The sequence below is a fragment of the Rana temporaria genome, chromosome 1 (genome assembly GCF_905171775.1).
Source record: "Rana temporaria chromosome 1, aRanTem1.1, whole genome shotgun sequence".
Classification (NCBI taxonomy): domain Eukaryota; kingdom Metazoa; phylum Chordata; class Amphibia; order Anura; family Ranidae; genus Rana; species Rana temporaria.
In genome coordinates this window covers 59,485,371-59,500,704 of record NC_053489.1, presented here as the reverse complement: position 1 = coordinate 59,500,704, position 15,334 = coordinate 59,485,371, and positions in this window count along the sequence as shown.

Here is a 15,334-nt window from a genome sequence, read left to right as displayed (position 1 = left end):
ACCTAAGGTGACATCATGATCCTTCTGGAAGACCCTGGAGATGAAGAGGACACAGTACAGTGCAAAACATGGGACATTCAACGTTATCAGGATCTCGCCAAAAGCTGGACGGAAAGTGAGCATGCTTTCTACCTTTTCTTCACACATTTTAGTGTAGCACTACCCCTGGAGGAGCTGCTGGTTTGGTTAGGGTGGCATGTTACCTCATGGCTCCTCCGTCGTCTTAGGGGTGAATGGTGCATATAGGAGTAGTAACAGAATGTCCACGACAGGTGACTTTTGTTGTGCTCTTTATTACTCAGCCGGGTAAAAACAATAAAACTTGTGGTGAGGAAGGTAGAGTTGAAAGGAGAAGAAGAATAGCAAATTCAGGCGCAGCGATAGGGAAACAATCCTGCTCCCACGTGTAGCAATTCTTGGGCCACTCCTGCCTGAGTGGGAATAGCGTACCCGGACAGGCCTCTCTCACTGATCTGGCAGCCAGAGTATCGCTCAAACTTTTAAGGAAAAGTCTCTGCCACAGACCCTCCTGGAATGAACTGGAACCTTTTGGGAGAAGTCTCTGCCACCGACCCTCCTGGAATGGATTCAGAGAGAAACCTCTGCCACAGGCCCTCCTGATTGTGGTTACGGAGATGAACCTCCTTAGTAGAATTAAGCCTGGATCTCCTTCAAGTTACTTTCAGGTACCGACTGACAGGTGACCAGCCTCTCAGTGTCTGGATACCTCGACCCCTGTTGGTTTGTCGAGACCCTATTAGATCGCTAGCCTCTCATTGGCTCTCCTCAGATGGACTCCCCACCGAACAGCTATACCACTTGGGATCTTCAGGATTGGGAACCCAGTAGACCACTGGGCTCCCTGCCACAGCTCAATTGTTTCAGACCAACATGGTTTCGGAACCAGGAACTCCGCGTGGCACGCACGCCCGTGGTGCAGACACCCTAAATGTGGATGCCGCACTCCAAGAAGAAGACCCAGACTAATGGCATCTGCCCCATAAATACCCTCCCCCAGCATGCACAGCGAGGCCCAACCCTCCTGATTGGCTGCTGGGGAAGAGCACCCAAACCTTGACTCCACTGCTACCACCTACTGCTCCGGGGTGGGAAGAACACCCCAGCAACAGCAGAATAAGACCACAGCAGAGCCAAGCTGAGACAGAGACCCAAGTTTAACCAGATCAGAGTTTAACTAACACTCTGATCTCCCAATAAATTTGAATAGCACCGGTACTTTGAAGTAACCAGGCGCTACATTAGGATAGGGTTAGGAGGCTGGATGTGTTAAACAGGTCTTGCCTTTTGATTACCCCCCTGAGCGGTAATCCCGAGTCTGGCTCAGGGGTGGAATTTCAGGACCAAAAGCGGTAACCCCGAGCCAGACTCGGGACCGTCTCGCAGTGTCCACAGGCACAAGTTACTTACCTTGTCCCTGGATCCTGCGATGCATCACCGATGTGTGATCGAGCGGTGCCCGCTTCGCTCGATTCACAGTGCAGAGTGCCGCCAAGCTCCGTTCCCTGCGATGTAAAAAAAAGTAAATAAACACAATACATACAGTATACTGTAATCTTATAGATTACAGTACTGTATGAAAAAAATACATACCCTCTTTGTCCCTAGTGGTCTGCCCAGTGCCCTACATGTTCTTTTATATAATATAAACTGTTCTTTCTGCCTGGAAACTGGAGATTGTCCATAGAATCCAAAAAGTGTCCCTTTATGTCAAAAGTGGGTTTAGACCAGCTAGAAAACAGCGATAATAAATTAGAATCACTTGCAGAATTGAGCGATAGTGATTTGTGGGAAAATTCGTCATCAAAAAATTAAAAGTAATAATTTTTATTATTATTATATTATTTGATATAATTATTTATATGTATTTATTATATTATAATTTATGATTTTGTGTTTCAAATTTTTATTATACCCGGGATGTCTACTAGACTCTTGTTTGGACAGATTTAAGTGAGTTATTCCTAAGAATTACAGGCCTACAGTATAAAACGCCAAATTTCCATGCAAAATAATGGTAACGCTTTCAGCACTTAAAATCTGAAAGAATCATACCGCCAGGGAGGTTAAGGTTTGATTTAACAAGTAAGATATAATGAAAGGGGAGGTAAAATGGTTCTGCCTAAATCTAATAAGTGTCTGTGTGAAAAAAGTTGTAAAAATAAAAGAAACCATCTAATAACATGTACTATCTTTTCAAATTACAAACCTCATCAGTTCTGATTGGGAAATGTCCTTATCAACTAGACAGCAATAAAATAAATTATAAATCTTTAGCAAGATGGTACCGATGTCAGGTGGATATGCATAAAATTAATGTTGAAAATCAAGAGACATATTGGAGTTGTCTTAATGCAAGAGGTACAATGTCACACATATGGTATTATTGTCCGCTGTTTTTTCCTTTTGGTCAATTTTTAGTATACTGTATATCGGAAAATTACAGAATCCAATATGCAAACAGATATATTTATCTCCATGCTATGAATTATCCCTGGATCAAGAAAATCTATAAAAAAATATATTCTACGACATATGGTTACCGCAGCATGTATGGACATAGTCCAAAATTGGCAGACAGCGAAAGGTCCCTCAATAGTAGAATGGGTGTGTGAGATGAGCGAGGTGCAGTCCTTGGAACAGACGATAATGGCAGACAAGGGTTCAAAACAATTCTTAAAGATATGGCAACAATGGGATGAACTCCGAATCTCTGCAATATTATCAAAATATTTATAGCATAACTTGACTCGGACGCCCCTGATTTTTTTTGTAATGTCGTGTTCTGTGTTGGTCTGGTTTGTCTTTTGAGTATTAATTTGATAGTCTTGGTCTATATGGGTGTGTAAAAGAAATTTGATATTAATTTTAGGATATGGATAACAATGCTTGATTATTATATTATTTGGAATATAGATACAATTATTGAAATATAGTGGAGTAGAGATACCCTATTTTAGGTTAGTTGGGGGACATAAGCTTTGTGGTCACATATTCAGATTGAGAGAATTCGTTTTCTGATAGTGGATTTTTTTTAAACTTAGGCATAACATTTACTGAATGATAAGAATCTGTTCCACCATTAGATCTCAATAGGGTAATGTAAAATGGAGAAGCGGAAGGGCCATCTTTAAAAAAATTTTTCTATTGTATAGAATACCCTTCATTCTTTGTCAAATTTATTTTATGTATGTTGTTTAAAATGAAAAACCTATCAAATAAAGATTACAAAAAACAAAACAAAATTACAAACCACACAAACATTATTAGTGTTAAATTGTATGAGTGCTCAATATAACATTTGCAATCCTAGATGGCTAATAAAAAGTTCCATAAACCAAAAAAATACACATACTGTATAAAGTGCTCAATGTGCTTATTGTGCAAAAAGTGTCCATACAAAATATTTGTCCATAAAAACTGGATTATACTTCGTATAAATATATATATGTAAGAATCCACTAGTGTAAACCAGGGGGCGTGGTCAACCATGGAAGTTAATGGCCACATTGTAAGGGAGCTCTGTGATCACCGACTTTCCTGTGTAACTTACCAAGTGACTTGTGAGCCCCGAGGACACAGACAAACACCGGGAAACGGCAGTGACTGAGGGAGAATGTCAGTGAAGCCTAAATCCAGGGAGGGTCCCCGCAATTTAAGTGCACACCTAGGAAAAAAGATGGCGCCGGCTCCTCCCATCACTCCAGTGCAGAACAACTGGCTGCTCGTTCAGAGAATGGAGAGGGGACATTGGGCTGCAGGCTCAAAACAACAATGACAACCAGGCTGTTGTAACAAGCTCAGTCAAACAGAGGAGAAGGCTCTCTTCTACTGAAGTTAATGGAAATACCTACCAACATGATTATAACTGCCTATTAGAAAATAACCCCCATGATGAGAAACTAAATGCAATTCCCACAGCAGGGTAACCAATACTTGACTCTACTATTAAAGACATGATAATGTCTCTGAGGCCTTGTACACACGATCGGTTAACCAGAGGATAACGGTCTGATGGATCGTTTTCATCAGTCCAAACCGATCGTGTGTAGGCCCCATAGGTTATTTAACTTTCGGTTAAAAAAAAGACAACTTGCTTTAAAATTTAACCGATGGATTGCTAAGCGATAGGTCAAAACCGATCGTTAGTACGCACAACCATCGGTTAAAAATCCATGCATGCTCAGAATCAAGTAACGCATGCTTGGAAGCATTGAACTTCGTTTTTTTCAGCACGTCGTTGTGTTTTACGTCACCGCGTTCTGACACGATCGGTTATTTAACCAATGGTGTATAGGCGTGACGGACCATCAGTCGGTGAACCTCGCTTCATCGGTTAACCTATGACAACAGTCCGTCGGTCCGTTCTCATCAGATGGACTGATCGTGTGTACGCGGCTTAAGAGGTGCGTTGCAACATGACATGATAAATCTTATGCAAAAATCTAAAATGGAGATGAGATTATGTTGAGAATAAAATGTGTGATTTTATGACTGCGCATAATGAATTGGTCGATTCTCACTTTGACTTGGAGGACGAGGTCAAACAACTCAGAAAGAAAGTGACTGAACTAGAAGATAGGTCCAAATGCAATAATGTGAAATTTAGAGGTATACCTGAAAATGTAAAACCGTCAGATTTGAAACGCTTTATTAAGGGTATGATCTCAGAGCTAAAAACATCAATTCCGCAACAAGAATTAGAAATTGATAGAGCGCACAGACTACCTAAACCGTCTCACATCCCAGAAAAATTACAGAGAGTCGTCAGAGCCAGAATTCATTTTTACGGTGTGAAAGACCAACTAATGCAATATGCACAGAAAGTAATAGAATTCCTGCGAGCCTCAATCAACCCAAAGCTTAATAGATATCACTAACCAGCAGAAAGCGTTACACACGTCTCATAAGCTTGTGCACGTAGACAGAAATTGTAAATTATATGCTACAATAAATGCGTGCTGAAGATTAAAACAAACACATGTAGTGTTAATGTGACATATGTGACATAGATGTGATATAACCAAAATAAAAACAATAATTATGTCAATTAAAACTTTAATAATCAAGTGCTCATGTGCATCCAAGTGCTTTGTAACACAGATATAAGTGTCCGGTGGTATATAGGGAATAACACAAGTCCCACTTTAAATAGCAAAAATGCTATTGTGCAAAAACAAGTCTTTTTATAAGACAATGCTGTGATAGTCCTGTTAAAAAAAGTGCAATAGCACTGCTGACATGCTTATAAATCCATGCGTTTGAAAATGATTGACAGGTGTTGCAGATCATGCATTGATCTGTAATACCAACCTGTAATACAACCTGTAATACCAGTAGTCACCTGCCTTGCACACTGCTTGCTGCCACGAAAACCTAAATAATGCCCCATGTAACTATCTGTGCCCAAAAAAGTCTACCTCCATCAAAGCATCTCAAGAGAGGCAAATGCAGCAAAGAGTGGATACCTCTCCCCTGAATACTGTAGTGTTTACAACACACTGTGCCCACATTTTACCTTCATAATATGGGGCCTGTGGTGTGGGGCCTGCAGTGTCCCAAGGACTTCTCTCTACTAAAAGTTGTAGCTATAACTCCATGTTTGAAGTAGATCCCAGTCACTTGACCTGGCTTTTTTTTTTAACATTCTTTATTTAAAGTTTTTAGCAAAATACAAAATATGGTATTAGGATACCATTCAAAACTCAATCAAAACGACTTCAGGGAAAACCCCCTGTACAAATAATACTAAAAGAAAAAGAAAAGCTGTGTCTACACTGTAACATAGCTATACAGTTCAGGGAAATGTATTGAAATACTGTGGAACCTCGGTTTACGAGTAACGCGGTTAACAAGCATTTTGAAAGGCAAGCAACTTTTTTTTTTTTTATTCTGACTCAGTTTGTGAGTGTTGTCTCGCAAAACGAGCAGAATTCAAGCTAATGTGGTGTGCAGTACTGCATTTGGCCTGAGGTGCGGGGCGACGGAGGTGAGCAGAGCTGAGCGGAGCCATTCGGAGCTGTTCGGAAATGCTTGGAAATACTCGTAAATACTCCATTCCCGGGTGTTTCTGAGCCTTTCTGAGGTTAGCGAAGCTGTCCCAGGACCTTTTTGAGTGTTTCCGAGGCTCTCCGGCGCCTCCCTACTTCTGGCCACATAAGGTATTGCATGCCATTAAAGTCAATGCAAAACAAATTATTTTAGTTTCCATTGACTTCTTTGGGGAAACTCGCTTTGATATGCAAGTGCTTTGGATTGCGAGAATTCTCCTGGAACGGATTATGCTCATAATCCAAGGTTCCACTGTATATCAATCAACTGTAAAAAGGTTTCTAACCACAGAGAAAGCAGGGGTCCTTATTCCTCCATCAGGGTTTATGGAAACCAATCAAAATACGATTATTGGATTTTTTTTTTATCAAAGACATGTAGCAGAGTTCATATATATATATAAAGCTATAATTCTGGGTCACTGGAGTAAATAAAAAATAAAAAAAAATATGTGTGTGGGGGAGCAAGGGGGTGGGAAAAGTGCAAGCAGGAGCATGACCCTAGGGGTTTCGTACAATGGACTTTGCAGGCAGAGGCAGTCTCCTAGAACGTAGCTGTCAAGTCACCAAGAGCGGGAGCTATAAACTGGCCAGATTTAGGTGGCAAGGTCTGCGATATAACTAGCAGAAAAGGCATAGTCGATCCAGTCGAACCATGTTTTGCAAAACTTTGTGATTAGCAGAGAAAGAATATCATCCATTCTGTAAATTTCCTCAATTTTGTGTAACCAACCACATTTCAGGGGGGGGGGGGAATAGGTTGCTTCCAGAAAAGCGGGAGATGCAGTCCTAGCTTTTTTTTTCCATTTCAATTCATTAATTTGAATGGTACTTGAGTTCTGAAGTACTGTACACGGACAATACTTCACATTCATAAAGCACAGAATGTTTTCAAAAATATATTCCAATAGCCAAGGAAAGGTATTATCCACATTTGTGCTTTCCTATAGAACTTCTATGTAAATTCTATAATTGTTCATTTTCCCCATGCATGATGAATGATTTGCCATTTATTAAAGACATTGCATGCATGAGTGTTATGGTAATTAAAGCACAGAGCTAGAAATGTGATTTATGATCAGAAATATTGATATTCTTCTGCTTCTGAAATTCTTGTAGACCTGTGGTTTTATTCCCCAGTCTAATATCCTGTTCTGGGAAATGTCTTTGTTTCTCAATCCTCGCCTCATGCCTTGACCTGCTATAAGGAAATCACATCACAAGGAGAGAATTTAGAAATGTTCAACAGGTATATTTATCAAATTTCCAAAAAAAAAAAAGAATTTCTCTTCATATAATGACAATTTTACATACAGTATGTATTTGTGAAAGGTATTTGTAGACTGTTCATTTATTTTTTACTCAAGGTTTACAGTTCTTTTTAAAGCTTGTGAAATGTGAGTTGTGCCTGTGTTGTGATTTCATGAGAGCACTTGAATGGCTTAAATAATATATGAAATAATTGATGCACGTACTGTAAGCACACCGTGGTAATCACTGTAAACCACGCAGTGGCATCGCTAGGGGGGGCGGGGGGAGCGGACCACACACAGGTGACACCCGCCAGAGGGGTGACACCTGTGGGCAGCGGCATTGCACAGTCCACACACCCCTGCACTGATCTGTGTCTCTCCGGCTGTCTCCCTCAGTGGATCAGACCGAAGCCTTCTCCTCCCTCCTCTCTGTTTACATGTACACAGGAGGAGGGAGTCCGAGGAGGGACACAACGCTGTGCATATCCCGCGCTGTTTTAAAGGTATGAATAGTGTATTGTATTTGTAGATGGACAAGTGCTGGGGTGCCATGGGAGCGGGGACTATTAGCACAAGTGAAGAGGGGGATCTGCACTGGGCCATGTCTATAATTATAGAGGGGGGGTCTTAACTAAGTGGGTCTATGCTGATGGTGGAGGGAGGTCTGCACTGTGGGGGGTCTAGGCTGACGGAGGGGGAGGTCTGCACTGAGGGGGGTCTTTGCTGATAGGGGGGTCTGCACTGAGGGGGTCTATGCTGATAGAGGAGGAGGTCTGCACTGAGGGGGGTCTATGCTGATGGAGGGGGTCTGCACTGAGGGGGGTCTATGCTGATAGATGGGGGTCTATGCTGATGGGGGGGAGTCTGCACTGAGGGGGGTCTATGCTGATGGAGCCGGGTGTCTACTGAGGAAGAGGGGTCTATACTGCGGGAGGGGGGTCTGTACTTAATTGGGAGGTTTATACTGAGGAAAGGGGGTCTGTACTGAGGGGGGTCTGTACTGCGTGAGGTGGTCTGTACTTAGTGGGGAGGTCAGAACTTAACCACTTCAATACCGGGCTTTAAAACCCACCTCCTTCCCGGGCCTATTCTGGCACTTCTTTCCTACATGTACAAATCCTCATTCTTTTGCTAGAAAATTACTCAGAACCCCCAAACATTATATATGTTTTTTTAGCAGACACCCTAGGGAATAAAATGGCGGTCATTGCAACTTTTTATCTTGCACCGTATTTGCGCAATAATTTTTTAAACGGCTTTTTTTTGTAAAAAAAACGGTTTCATAAATTAAAAAATAACAAAACAGTAACGTTAGCCCAATTTTTTGGTAAAATATGAAAGATGATGTTACGCCGAGTAACTAGATATCTAACATGTCACGCTTTAAAATTGCGTACACTCATGGAATGGCGCCAAACTTCGTTACTTAAAAATCTCCATAGGCGACACTTTAAAATTTTTACAGGTTGCCAGTTTAGAGTTACAGAGGAGGTCTAGTGCTAGAATTGTTGCACACGCTCTAACGCACGCGGCGACACCTCACATGTGTGGTTTGAACGACGTTTACATACGTGGGCGGGACTTACGTGTGCGTACGCTTCTGAGCAGGAGCTACTGGGGACAGGGGCATTTTAATTTTTTTATTATTATTTTTTCTTTTTTATTTTACTTATTTCTTTATTTTTTACACTTTTTTTTACACTTTTTTTTTTTTCAATCGCTTTTATTCCTATTACAAGGAATGTAAACATCCCTTGTAATAGGAATGTGTGTGACAGGTCCTCTTTAAGGAGAGATGCGGGGTCAATAAGACCCCACATCTCTCCTGCAGGCTGGAAAGAATGAGATCGTGAAAAAAACATTCACAGATCTCATTCAAACTAGCCGCAATTGCGGTTTGTTTACTTACGGGGACCCGGGCGTGACGTCATCACATCGCGCCCGGGCCTCCGACGGTCATAGAGATGACTGGTGACCAGATGGTCACCAGTCTTCTCTATGGCAAACATCAGGCGGACGGCGATCATCTCTCCGGGCCCCCGGTGGGACGGGAGAGCCCGGAGAAGCACCGGATGGCGGCGGGAGGGGGGGATGTCCCCTCCCGCCGCCTGTAAGAACGATCTAGCGGCGGAACCGCCGCTATGATCGTTCTTACGGTGCGCAGGATCGCCGCCGCTAAAAAATGATATCTCAATGATGCCTCCGGGTGCAGGCATCATTGAGATATCCCCCCGCAAAGCCCATCACGTCATATGACGTCCACCCAGGATAACAGGTCCCCGTTTTGGACGTCATATGACGGCGTGCGGGTGTCAAGTGGTTAATATAGGGGGGTCTGTAGTTAGTGTAGGGGGATCTGTACTGAAGGGGGACTATAGTTGGTGGAGGGGGGTGACACCAATTTTTTCCACACCGGGTGACACCAACCCTTGTGACGCCACTGAAACCACACACTATTTCTTTACCATTTTCAGTGTTTTTTGCACTCACCTTTAGTGATATCAATGTGTGCTTCAGGATGTATTGTTGCTACAAAAAAATCAAATGCAAACAGACTTACATTGGAGAAAATAAAACTTTTTATTGCAGATAAGCCACCATTTAGCTGGTGTTCACTTACCCGAGAGGGTAATGTTTAGCAAACCCAAAGTGAATAACGGTATAAATGTTATGGTCAAAGAATATTAAGATCAGGCGTTTCTGACACTGCTACAGCATACAAACACATTACATTTTAGGTCCAATGTGGCCTTTCAGCCTTTTGATAACAGTTTTGGAAGGCAATTTTCTGTTCCAGCATGACAGGACCCCTGTATACAAAGCAAGCTCCATAAAAATATGGCTTGATGAACATGGTGTGGAGGAACTCCAGTGTCCTGCACAGAGCCCTGACTTCAACCCCACTGACATCTTAAACACTTCAACATGCTTTTTGATGTGTTTTTGATGCTTCAGTGATGCTATGGTGGTGCTTTGATGATGCTTTGGTGATGCTTTTTTTGAAGCTTTAATGAAGCTTGGCAAATGCCCTGTGTGTGTTGATATTCAATTTTTTTTTAAAGGGGCCCAGTAGAACCCCAGCTCAGTAGTACCCCCACTCACCAGATCCCCAGCTCATTGGTACCCTAGTTCAGAAGATCTCAAGCTTATTAGTACCCTCATTCAGCAGATCCCCTGTTCAGTAGTATTCCAAAGTCTGCTGATGTCCCACTCAGTAATATGCCCAGCTTTGCTGATCCCATGCTCAAAAGTATCCCACAGCTCTGCCGATCCCCCACTCAATAGTAACCGCTAGCTTTGCTGATCCTCTGGTTTGCAGATCCTCCCCTCTCTCTGGTCCCAACTCACCTCCCACTATTCTGCTCCTGCGATGTGCACCACATTTGAAATTGCTAGTTTCTCCTGCTCCAGTCCCCCAGTTCTGCTGATCCTCTGTCACTCAGTCCTCTCAGCTTCTGCTCTAGCGTTCCCATGGTGCACAGCATGTGTGTTGTCTGTGTGTTGCTTTGCCCAAATCCGGACCCTGCTTGCCTTCCTGCTGCTCCTCACTGAACACCAGATGTGACCTCTGCACCAGACACTTCCAGAATATATACACATGAACTAGAAGTGACTGCTGTTGGTGTCTTTCTGGTTTGCTTTTTACTTTCCTAGTGCATCCTGGGATATCTCATACCTGCAATACCTCCAAAACAAACTGTAGATGAAGCTGAATAAAATCCTCTCAAAAGCTGCAGGTGCTGCTAACAAACGTTGTCATAGAAAAAGAGAACAGGAGAGGAGAGGTGGAGCTGCCTGGGGTGTGTTAAGGAGCCCTGACCAATCCCCAACCTAGATTGGCAGAGGGCAGGCCGCCTTAAATACCTAGAGTCAGCCCAGCTGGGGAGGAGTTGTCGGGTGGAAGAACTGAGGATGGAGTACTAGGCTGTCGGGACCTTTGAAGGAGCTCCCCAGTCTCAGGGGGGTGGGTGACCTTGGACCTGGGACTCGGGTGCAGGATGGAGTCCTTCAAGAACTCATAAATAATCCGAACAGGAGGCACAGGAGGATTCAGAGAGGACAGCAGGAGCTAGTATTGCTGTGCAAATCTTCAGGAGGGAACCACTTGTTGCAGCCAGGAGGGCTGGTGAGTGACATGTGCATTAGGGAGGACTGGAGAGGCATGCCAGAGAGGACTGAGAGGAAACAGTCAGAGCTGGGTGTGGAGCCAGTAGAGAGTATTGAAATGTCTTGGGCAGTGGAGTCGGGCAGCTGCATCCGGGGGGGCTGGCAGGGCCTGAAGAGGGCTGACTCGGAGCAGTAGTCCATCTATAGGACATCTAGAACGTAAGACTTTCTACTTCTGTTACACTATAGGGGCCTGTGGTCCTTGCCTGCAAAAGGCTATTGCTAAGGCCTGACTGAGCCAGTGTCAAGCCTAACACTATATGCTAGCTGCTCCAGGAACCACTAAATAGGAAGCGACAATCAGGAGGAATGGAGCAAACCACCGGATAGGAAGTGATGTGCAGGAGGAGAAATGGAGCGAATCTTCTGGACTGTACATAGTTTTGTCCCAACCAAATTTCTATGATCTTTACTGGGCATCCCATATTTCCCATACACCATCCAAGTTAAGTTCCCTCAATAAAACAACAAAACAAAGCCAACTGTTCATTGTCTTGGAGTGTCTGGGAAGTGAATACCGGGCAGGGCAGGGTGACAGGTGGGCTACATCACTTAGCAGCCCCTACGGGGTTACCGTTACATATAAAAGACACCTGTCTACAGAATCTCTTTCTTCCATTCAAACCTCACCATCATGGGCAAGACCAAAGAGATGTCAAAGGGTGTTGGGGACAAGATTGTAGACCTGCACAAGGCTGGAATGGGCTATAAGACCATCAGCAAGATGCTTTGTGAGAAGGAGACAACTGTTGGAGTGATTATTTGCACCATCAATCAATATAACCATCAATTGCCCTCTGTCTGGAGCTCCATGCAAGATTTTGCCCTATGGGGTAAGGATGATCATGAGAAAAGTGAGGGATCAGCCCAGAACTACACGGGAAAAGCTTGTGAATGATCTCAAGGCAGTTGGGACTACAGTCACCAAACAAACCATTGGTAACACAATACACTACCATGGATTAAAGTCTGCAAGGTCCTCCTCCTCAAGAAAGTACGTGTACAGGCCCGTCTGAAGTTTGCCAATAAACATCTAAATCATTCAGGAAAGGATTGGGAGAAAGAGCTGTGGTAAAATGAGACCAAAATTTAGCTCTTTGACATTAACTTGACTCTCTGTATTTGGAGGAAAAAAAAATGCTGACTTTGACCCTAAGAACACCATCCCTACAGTCAAGCACAGAGGTAGAAACATTATGCTTTAAAGCTGTTTCTCTACTAAAGGTACAGGCCGACTTTGCTACATTGAGGGGCCAATGGATAGTACCATGTATTGTAAAATCTTGGATGAGAACCTTCTTCCCTCAGCCAGAACACTGAAGATGGGTTGTGGATGTGTCTTCCAGAATGACAATGACCCTAAACATACCACCAAGGCAAAAAAAGAGGGGCTCAAGAAGAATCACATAAGGTCATGAAGTGGCCTAACCAGTCTCCAGACCTTAATCTTATATAAAATGTATGTAGGGAGCTTAAAATCTGAGTTACCAAGCGACATCTAAGAAACCTTAAGGATTTAGAGAAGATCTGTAAAGAGAAAAATAAGTACATTTAAGTATGTCACCATGGCATGGCCACCAAGGACATACTGAAGTGCACTGTGCCACGTCCCTGAATGACACAGGAGAAAAATTGCAATTGTAGGAAGATGGGACTTTATGGGCACCGTATCAACAATAAAGAAACACAAGTATATACCGTATTTATTGGCATATAACATGCACTGTTTCCCCCTGAAAATAGGGGGAAAATCACGGGTGCGCGTTATACGCTGATAGTGTACCTCGGACTCGGAGGGGAAGGAGGGGGACAAGCACCGCCGAGTGCTGCTGGAATTCACATAGCCGCCATCTCCTGTTTACTCGGCTCTGACGTCACACACACAGCCCCGCCTCTGCCACCGGCATTGGACTAGTGTTCTGACAATCACAGGAGCTGGTCCAATGCCGATGACGGAGGTGGGACTGTGTATGTGACTGCCGTCGTGACTGAGAGCCGAGTGAACAGGAGATGATGGCTCGGTATTTCCCTCACTGCACGAGAGATGGTGAGGCTGCAAATGGGCATCAGGCAGCATTGATGAGAGATGGGCTGCAAATGGGCACATAGGCTGCATTTAGGCTGCAGATGGGCACATAGGCTGCAGATTAACACAGATCAGGCTGCAGATGGACACAGATCAGGCTACAGATGGACACAGATCAGGGTGCAGATGTACACAGATCAGGCTGCAGATGGACACAGATCAGGCTACAGATGTACACAGATCAGGCTGCAGATGGACACAGATCAGGCTGCAGATGGACACAGATCAGACTGCAGATGGACACAGATCAGGCTGCAGATGGATACAGATCAGGGTGCAGATGTACACAGATCAGGCTGCAGATGGACACAGATCAGGCTACAGATGTACACAGATCAGGCTGCAGATGGACACAGATCAGGCTACAGATGTACACAGATCAGGCTGCAGATGTACACAGATCAGGCTGCAGATGGACACAGATCAGGCTGCATTGAGACTGCAGATGCACACTGACCATTATTTTGCTTCAAATTGGTTTATTTATTTTTTTTACGTTTTTTCCCTGAAACTTCCCTCCTAAATTGAAGATGCGTGTTATACGCCGATAAATACGGTATTTAAACATGGTATTTTATTGACAAAATCATTAAAACCAAACAAAACAATCTAGAATGGCCTGGACTAGTGTGTGAAGCCCCGTACACACGACCAGTTTCCTCGGCAGAATTCAGCTTCCGACCGAGTTTCTGGCTGAATTCTGCCGAGAAACCCGGCCGTGTGTACAATTTCGCCGAGGAAGCCGATGAGGAGCTCGACGAGGAAATAGAGAACATGTTCTCTATTTCCTCGTTGTTCTATGGGAGCTCTCGGCCCGCCAAGCTCCTCGGCGGCTTCAGGGCTGAACTGGCCAAGGAACTCGATGTGTTTGGCACGTCGAGTTCCTCGGCCGTGTGTACGGGGCCTGAGTGTACCCACCCTCCCAAAAATAGGTAGGGAGCCCCCAAAGTACTCCCATTAACAATTATTCAGCATAGTAATTGATCTATCCGGTTTGTAATTTTTAATAAACTGCTTATCTCATATAAAGTATGTGATTACATTTGTAAATTGTTTCCAATTAAACTATGTCTGTGTTTATTCCTGTACAGGGTTTAGAACCCTTTATAACCCTTCATGTTCCTGAAGAAGCGTTACTAAACTTGAAACATGTTGAACATTCTAGTGTGAGCCCACTCATCCTCCTGCAACTACAGCCTTATGTTTACTATCAGTGTTCTGGTTATGCTCTTTACTATGCTGAATAATTGTTAATGAGAGTACTTTGGGGGCTCCCAACCTATTTTTGGGAGGGTGGGTACTCTCACACACTAGTCCAGGCCATTCTAGATATGTTTTATTTTGATGATTTTGTAAATAAAGTACCATGTTTAAATATATACTTTTGTGTCTTTAGACTCCTTTCACACTAATGCCCGTACATACGATCGGAATTTCCGATGGAAAAAGTCCATCAGAGTTTAGATATAGAACATGTTCTATTTTTTTCTGATGGAATTCCGTGATTTGGTCAGACAAAAGCCAGATCGTGTGTACATGGCTTAAGGCGTTTGCACACTGAGGCGATGCGCTGGCAGGATGTTATAAAAAAACTCCTGCAAGCAGCATCTTTGGAGTGGTGAAGGAGCGGTGTATACACCACTCCTCTGCCACTCCTGCCCATTGAAATGACTGGACAGCGCTGCGGGTGGTTTTAACCCTTTTCGGCCGCTAGCGGGGTTAAAAGCGCCCCACTAGTGGCCAAATACCTCCACATAAAC